Consider the following 9,048-nt stretch of genomic DNA (forward strand, 5'->3'; position numbering starts at 1 on the left):
AGATAGTTCCGGGTCACACTGCACACAGAATCAACAGAGGGTTTAATAGAAGAGTCATGTTCATTACATACAGTACATGTTCAAGAGCGTTTTATCAGAGTTTGTTTAAAATAGGACATATGTGACAAAAACATTTAATGATATTTCTCAGTGATTTTTCAAAGGTGAGGGCACTCTCTGATTCCAAAATCAATCACTAGCCCCTACCCCCATGGCACTTGCATACATCTATGAGGATAGGACAGGTGTAAGCAATATGGTGGTAAGCTCCGTTTTGCCCTCTGATAGGCCAGGTGGATTTGTCACCATATTACTTAAACCCATGCAATCCTCTCCGATATACACGTTGCTATGGGGCAGGGACAGGCTAGGGGTTGATTCAGGGTTCAGGGACTGACTTGAAATCTAAGGAGTGGTTGTCCAGCAGGCTGAGTTTGTTGAGCTCCTCAATTATGACGTCCATGATGTGCTGGGACACAGTGCGCTCCTTCAGCCGCTCCCTAAACTTCTCCTTGATGGCGTCCTTGTCCTCCTTCTCCAGGCCCAGCTCTTTCTTGATGATCTTCAGCTGCTCCTGCAGGAGGTACTTCCCATGGGTCAGCTTGATCTTCTCCTCCACCTGAGACACAGAATAATAGTAAAGAGCCAACCTGGATATTAAGGAGATTCCGAGGGAAATCGACGAGTACCAACAGCTTTACGCTATGGAGGGACAACATACTCCATCATGGAAAGATCCGACTACCTCACAAAATAACTTTAACCCGACAAAAAAAAGAAAAACTGATTAATCTACAGACACGGACGATTTACTTACCGTTGAAGTAGAGACTAGCGCTCTGGCTGGAATCCATGCAACACTGGAAAGGTTGTGTGAGGAGGTAGCAAGGCTGAGGGGGAGTTAGGAGTTCAGCCAGAGTGAAATTCTCACACTCCAAAGAGAAAACAAGACACTCACAGCCAAGGTAAAAATCCACGATTCCAACATGGATTGTCTACTGAGGGAAAACAGGGTGATGAAGGAGTCGCTACTAGACCAAGTCGTAGCATGTGTGAAAATCTACACTGCTCAAAAAAATAAAGGGAACACTTAAACAACACAATGTAACTCCAAGTCAATCACACGTCTGTGAAATCAAACTGTCCACTTAGGAAGCAACACTGATTGACAATAAATTGCACATGCTTTTGTGCAAATGGAATAGACAACAGGTTGAAATTATAGGCAATTAGCAAGACACCCCCAATAAAGGAGTGGTTCTGCAGGTGGTGACCACAGACCACTTCTCAGTTCCTATGCTTCCTGGCTGATGTCTTGGTCACTTTTGAATGCTGGCGGTGCTTTCACTCTAGAGGTAGCATGAGAGTCTACAACCCACACAAGTGGCTCAGGTAGTGCAGCTCATCCAGGATGGAACATCAATGCGAGCTGTGGCAAGAAGGTTTGCTGTGTCTGTCGGCGCAGTGTTCAGAGCATGGAGGCGCTACCAGGAGACAGGCCAGTACATCAGGAAACGTGGAGGAGGCCGTAGGAGGGCAACAACCCAGCAGCAGGACCGCTACCTCCGCCTTTGTGCAAGGAGGAGCAGGAGGAGCACTGCCAGAGCCCTGCAAAATGACCTCCAGCAGGCCACAAAACAGACTCCATGAGGGTGGTATGAGGGCCCGACGTCCACAGGTGGGGGTTGTGCTTACAGCCCAACACCGTTTGCAGGACGTTTGGCTTTTGCCAGAGAACACCAAGATTGGCAAATTCGCCACTGGCGCCCTGTGCTCTTCACAGACGAAAGCAGGTTCACACTGAGCACGTGACAGATGTGACAGAGTCTGGAGACGCCATGGAGAAAGTTCTGCTGCCTGCAACATCCTCCAGCATGACCGGTATGGCGGTGGGTCAGTCATGGTGTGGGGTGGCATTTATTTGGGGGGCCGCACATCCCTCCATGTGCTCGCCAGAGGTAGCCTGACTGCCATTAGGTACCGAGATGAGATCCTCAGACCCCCTGTGAGACCATATGCTGGTGCGGTTGGCCCCGAGTTCCTCCTAATGCAAGTCAATGCTAGACCTCATGTGACTGGAGTGTGTCAGCAGTTCCTGCAAGAGGAAGACATTGATGCTATGGACTAGCCCGCCCATTCCCCAGACCTGCATCCAATTGAGCACATCTGGGACATCATGTCTCGCTCCATCCACCACAGACTGCCCAGGTGTTGGCGGATGCTTTAGTCCAGGTCTGGGAGGAGATCCCTCAGGAGACCATCCACCATCTCATCAGGAGCATGCCCATGCGTTGTAGGGAGGTCATACAGGCACGTGGAGGCCACACACACTACTGAGACTCATTTTTACTTGTTTTAAGGACATTACATCAAAGTTGGATCTGCCTGTAGTGTGGTTTTCCACTTTAATTTTGAGTGTCACTCCAAATCCAGACCTCCATGGGTTGATAAATTTGATTTCCATTGATCATTTTTGTGTGATTTTGTTGTCAGCACATTCAACTATGTAAAGAAAAAAGTATTTAATAAGAATATTTCATTCATTCAGATCTAGGATGTGTTATTTTAGTGTTCCCTTAATTTTTTTGAGCAGTGTATATCTTTACAACAATCAAGGGGAAGATATCAGAAAAGGGACTTTGGGGATGGAATATGGAGAAAAAGGCACAAAATTCTTACTGAATCTCCAATACAGGAAAGCTAACAAAAATAATTTGCAGAAACTCGTTACTGAAGACGGAGTCATCTATGATTCTCCAAATTATATTTTAAAAGAGGAAGCTAATTATTTTAGGCAGATGTTCTCTTTTCTGTCTCATCCTCTCCCACCAAATGAAGATTATCGTAAGGAATTCTTTCCAAATAATATTTAAAAAAAATGGAAAATTAACAAATGTACAGATGATCAGCGCGAAGGCCAAATTACAGAGGAAGAACTTTTTGAGGCTATTAAATCCTTTCAGTCTGGAAAAAACCCAGGTCTTGATGGCATACCAGTAGAGATATATCAAGTATTTTTTATATACTAAAAGCTCCAGTTAGATTGTTTTAACTACTCCTATATAAATGGTTGTCTGTCAGGTACTCAGCAGGAAGTTCTGCATTTTCTACTATTAAAACAACACCCAGATGACAAATATAAAGACCCAGTCTATCTAAAAAAAAAATTAAAAACTGGACTTCAATGGACTTACACTTCAATGTTGTGATGCAAAAATACTAGCGAAATGCATAGCACTCAGAATTCAACGTTTTTTTGCCAGGTATTGTTCATCCTGTTTTTTACATAGACGATACATTGGAGATAATATACGACACAAAATATACGACACAAAATATACGACACAAACTACTAGAAATGATAGAACATCATGAAACATATAAGCCAGGAATAGTATTTATAGCGGATTTTGAAAAGGCATTTGATAAAGTAAGACTGGATTTTATTTATAAATGCCTGGATTTTTTTTGTTGTCAATTTCAGTAATTGGGCGGCAGGGCGGCAGGGTAGCCTAGATCCAAGATCAAATCCCCGAGCTGACAAGGTCAGCATCTGTCGTTCTGCAGCCCGAACAAGGCAGTTAACCCACTATTCCTAGGCCATCATTGAAAATAAGATTTGTTCTTAATTACTACATTAAGCTCGATCTCATCCAGATCATGGCATTTGTTGTTCTTTATGATAGCCACATTACCACTCAATTTGCATTTCCTTTTGGGGGTAAATATATTGATAAAAGTCACCTTGTCCTAGAGCGATTTATCAAAATGTCATGCCAGCGTAAGCCTACATGGAACACAGCCCTTATTTTTAAGTGTTTCTAAAAAATAAAAAATAAAAAAACTATTGTAAAAAGAATGGTGGAAAAACTGTTGGAATCCTTTCCCGTTTGACTTCTAGGTTTTACTGGTATTATCACTCGTGTGGTACTGGTGCCGCATTCAAAACAACTGGGAACTCGGAAACATACGAGGTCAAATCATGACATCAATTGATCTTCAGGCGCTTTTGTAAAAAGGTGGTGGAGATTTCCAACTGTCGTAATCAAACACTCCCGGAAGAAGGTCATGCGCCATAGAATACTCGAGATTCAATTTACATGAGCATGCTGGGTGTTTCTATGCAGTCATCTAAAAACGGATCGAATTTGTCGAGAAACCACACCAATATGTGTATAACGGGGACCGTGCGATCTTTCCTTAGCGAGACATCTAACTCGCCTGGTGACAAAAGGGTCTTATTCTACAAACAGTAACGTGAAAACATGCTGCGGTCGCTTTGGTAAAGTTGTCTCATCAATGACAGGAGCCGGGAGGCTAGCGAAACTCAACCAATGGACCAGGATTACAGGTTTCTTTGCCGGGGAAAGAAAGATTTTGGGCTGCGGGGCTTCAGCCAGTTACAACCATATAAGATTGTTTGGCAACGAAGCAGCAGCATTGGCTTCTCCGGGGAAGACCTCTCGGAGAGCAGCGGGTCGGGGGGGAAACCGTACAACTCCCCCTAGATGACAGCTCTCACTCCCATGCTGGTGCCTGAAGTGTTCCCCAACGTGCCACCACTGATCGCCGTCACTAGGAACCTGGTTTTCCCAAGGTTCATCAAGATTATCGAGGTAAGCAGCGCAGTCTGTATTCACTCTGTGTTGTAGAAATAGGCGGAGTTTAGACACAATTTAGACTTTGTGGCTGTGGTAACTAGTGACGACTCTACCAAGGACATGTCTGGATTTAGAAAAGTCACTTCTTTTGAATGACTGGTGTCTCTGCCAGTGTGTCAACTTAACTTGTAGTGCCTCCAATATAAGTCATAAATTTAATTGCATCACATTCAACACTATCACTGGTCAGCATTCTGATTTCATCATCCAACTGTGGATCATTGTTTTAATCAACACAGTTTTTGGGGAATCAAAAATACAATTACAAAAGTTAGGCTACTGTATGATCTTTCATAAAATGTTTGCCTCTAGCCTAACAATGTATCTGGCTGTGTTAAAAAAAAGCTATTGATGATTGTTGTTAAAGTATGCTAATAATTAAGCATGGTGAGTGATGTGTTTGTAGGTGAATAACAAACAGCTTATGGATCTTCTGAGGAGGAAAGGCCAACTGGCCCAACCATATGCTGGAGTGTTCCTGAAGAAAGATGATGCGTAAGATAATTATTCTACTGTAAACACCCTTTATACAGATCATAATGTATTCTCTCAGTTGAACACCTCTCGCTCCCTCTTCTCTATCTTGGGTTCTTCAGTAATGACTGATGTGGTGGAGAGTCGTCTCGATGCCATCTACAACACAGGAACCTTTGTACAGATCCATGAGATGCAGGACCTTTGGTGACAAGCTGAGGATGATAGTCATGGGCCATCAAAGGTATGGATAAAAAAAATATTGAAAAACTTAACATGTTACCTTTTTCTATTTCATCTGTACAGTATAGAGTCTTTCAGTACTCATTTGAAACGTATGCACCTGTGGCTAATACGAGTCATTTAATGACTGAAAGCAAGGCTCAGGAATTTTCATGTAATAAAATAAATACTCCTTTCTCTGGTAGAATCTGCATCATCAAGCAGATGGAGGTGGAGCCGGATGAGCCTGCCACTGCTGCCTCTGAGCCTGCGTCTGACACTGAACCAGGGAGCCAGCCCTAGGCCCCACACCGGAAGGCCAAGAGATAAGAGCGTAAAGAGCCAGCCACCCTGGCTAAAACCATGGATTAGAAGGAGCAGACCTGATCGTAGAGTCACTCCCTCTGCCCTCCAAGGATATCCTTATGGCTTATCTCTCCTGGCTCTTTTCCAATATATTCTCACAAGTACACCACCTAGATACAGTGGTTGCGCCACTAAAAGTTTTGCGATTATGCTGCGGTACTTAGAGGTAATTTGTGGTTTAGTACAGTACCCTGCCTCACTACATTGCTCCAGACCAGCGCAAGGGGGAGTTGGAGCACTGATTATGCTTTTGGGTCCTACCGTGTCTCTAACTGATGATGAATGGGTGACATAAACCTAAATAGAATAGGTTTGATATAGAATAGGTTGATAAATGTGCACGACTTTAGTATTACCTACTAAAACTGTTGTTACACTAAGGTTTTTATTATTTTATTTTGTTAGGATTATTTTGCTCTTACTGTAGTACTGTAGCCCACTCCCGACCAGTCACGCTGTACAGAGCATGAGTGGCACAATGGTCTTAGACACTGCATAGCAATGGAAGCTGTGTTGCTACAAATGCTGGTTCAATACCCATGCCGGCCTCGACTGAGAGACCAATAAGGAGATTGTCGGTTTTTGTTTTCTCTCCCTCTAAAAACAGAAATAAATCATTCTAAATAACAAATTGGCATTATTTACAAATTAGTAACAATGTCTCATCCCATGTTCAAGAATGGCCTTTTTTCTCGCTCATTTTACATTATTTGAAAAAAAAATCTAAAAAATATTGTATTACAAACTTTTGATGATTCCAGGTCGCACAGCAAAATATTTAGGAGTACGACCAGAATAGTCAACCTGGGTGACCTAAACATTGACAGGTTTTCATCAAGCTGTCCATTCAAGAAAAAGCTTTAAACTGTTACCAGTGCCTGCAGTCTGGTTCAGTCAATCAGTCAACCTACCAGGGTATATACAAACAGCACAGCGAAGAATTTAATCACATCTTTACTAAAGTTTCAAAGCAGTATCCACACCCATCAGATGTAGTGATCGTAATACACTACATGGGCAAAAATGTGGACACCTGCTCGTTGAACATCACATTCCAATATCATGGGCATTAACTTCTGAGAACTACCCCTCCTGGATCCGGGAGAATTGTCATCAACTACACTAATTAGCATAACGCAACGGACAAAAAATCTTACTAGAAAATATTCATATTCATGAAATCACAAGTGAAATATAGTGAAGCACAGCTTAGCCTTTTATTAATCACCCTGTCATCTCAGATATTGAAATGATGCTTTACAGACAAAGCAAGACAAGCATTTGTGTAAGTTTATCGATAGCCTAGCATAGCATTATTTCCAGCTAGCAGCAGGCAGCTTGGTCACAAATCAGAAAAGCAATCAAATTAAATTGTTTACCTTTGAGCTTTGGATGTTTTCACTCACGAGACTCCCAGTTAGACAGCAAATGTTCATTTTGTTCCATAAAGATTATATTTATAGCCAAAACACCCTGTTTTGTTCTTCACGTTTGTTGAGAAATCCACCGGAAATTGCGGTCATGACAACGCCGAATTAGATCCATAATATTGACAGAAACATGGTAAACGTTTTTCATAATCAATCCTCAAGGTGTTTTTCAAATATCTATTCGATAATATATCAACCGGGACAATTGGCTTCTTAGTAGGAGCGAGAGGAGCAATGGCCGCCTTTGTCTATTATGCACGAATCACTCAGAGCCACCAGCTGACCACTGACGCAATGTTGTCGTTCACGCTCATATCCCTTTCAATGCTCAATAGGGAGGCATAGGAACGCAGAGGTTTCAAAATAAGAGTTACTTCCTGATTGGATTTTTCTCAGGCTTTCGCCTGCAATATCAGTTCTGTTATACTCACAGACAATATTTTTACAGTTTTGGAAACTTTAGAGTGTTTTCTATCCTAAGCTGTCAATTATATGCATATTCTAGCATCTTGTCCTGAGAAATAGCCCGTTTAGATTGGGAACGTTATTTATCCAAAAATGAAAATACTGCCCCCTAGTCTCAAGAGGTTAATTAATATGGAGTTGATCTCCCCCTTCGTTGATATAACAGCCTCCGCTCTTCTGAGAAGGCTTTCCACTAGATATTGGAACAGAGATGTTGGAACATTGCTTGCTTCAGCCACAAGGACATTAGTGAGGTCAGTCACTGATGTTGGGCGATTAGGCGTGGCTCGCAGTCGGAGCTCCAATTCATCCCAACGGTGTTCGATGGGGTTGAGGTCAGGGCTCTGTGCAGAACTATCAAGTTCTTCCACATGGATCTCGACAAACCATTTCTGTATGGACCTCATTTTGTGCACGGGGGCATTGTCATGCAGAAACAGGAAAGGGCCTTCCCAAACTGTTGCCACAAAGTTGGAAGCACAGAATCGTCTAGAATGTTGTTGTATGCTGTAGCGTTTATTTCCCTTTACTGGAACTAAGAGGCCTAGCCCGAACCATGAAACATGGCCCCAGAGCATTATTCCTCCTACTTTAAACATTACAGTTGGCAATATGCATTGGGGCAGGTAGCGTTTGTCCGTCGGAATTCCAGATAGTAAAGCGTGATTCATCACTCCAGATAACACATTTCCACTGCTCCAGAGTCCATTTGCTGTCGAGCTTTACACCACCAGCCGATGCTAGGCATTGTGCATGGTGATCTTAGGCTTGTGTGCGGCTGCTTGGCCATGGAAACCCAGACGAGCAGTTCTTGTGCTGACGTTGCTTCCAGAGGCAGTTTGGAACTCAGTAGTGAGTGTTGCAACTGAAGACAGATTATTTTTTGCACTACACGCTTCAGAACTAGGCGTCCCTGTTCGCGGCTAAGCCGTTATTGCTCCTAGACATTTCCACTTCTTAGTAACAGCACTTACATTTGACCGTGGCATCTCTAGCAGGGCAGAAATTTGACGAACTGACTTGTTGGGAAGGTGTCATCCTATGACGGTGCCACGTTGAAAGTCACTGAGCTCATCAGTATGGGCCATTCTACTGCCAATGTTTGTCTATGGGGATTCCGTGGCTTTGTGCTCAATTTTATACACCTGTCAGCAACGGGTGTGGCTGAAATAACCGATTCTAATAATATGAAGGCTTGTGGAAAGCTTTCCCAGACAAGTGAAGGCTGTTTTAGCAGCAAAGGGGGACCAATTCCATATTAATGCCCATGATTTAGGAATTAAATGTTCGACAACCATGTGACCACGTACTTTTGGTGATGTAGTGTAGCTTGTTCTAGTTACTCATAAGCATACACCCATTAAGAAATTGACTGTATAAACAGCTAAATCCCCATGGATTGATGAGGATTTGAAAAATGTTATGGTTGA

At 42.8% G+C, this 9,048-nt stretch overlaps 1 long non-coding RNA gene across 1 annotated transcript; it reads left to right on the forward strand.

Moving 5' to 3' along the window:
• The first annotated feature begins 3,539 nt into the window (after positions 1-3,539).
• LOC118358699 (uncharacterized) lies at positions 3,540-6,385 on the forward strand. The gene is made up of 4 exons (XR_004820515.2): positions 3,540-4,616; positions 5,068-5,156; positions 5,258-5,379; positions 5,564-6,385. It is a non-coding gene; the product is annotated as an uncharacterized LOC118358699 (long non-coding RNA).
• The last annotated feature ends 2,663 nt before the right edge of the window (positions 6,386-9,048 follow it).

This window comes from Oncorhynchus keta, chromosome 26 (genome assembly GCF_023373465.1).
Source record: "Oncorhynchus keta strain PuntledgeMale-10-30-2019 chromosome 26, Oket_V2, whole genome shotgun sequence".
Lineage (NCBI taxonomy): Eukaryota > Metazoa > Chordata > Actinopteri > Salmoniformes > Salmonidae > Oncorhynchus > Oncorhynchus keta.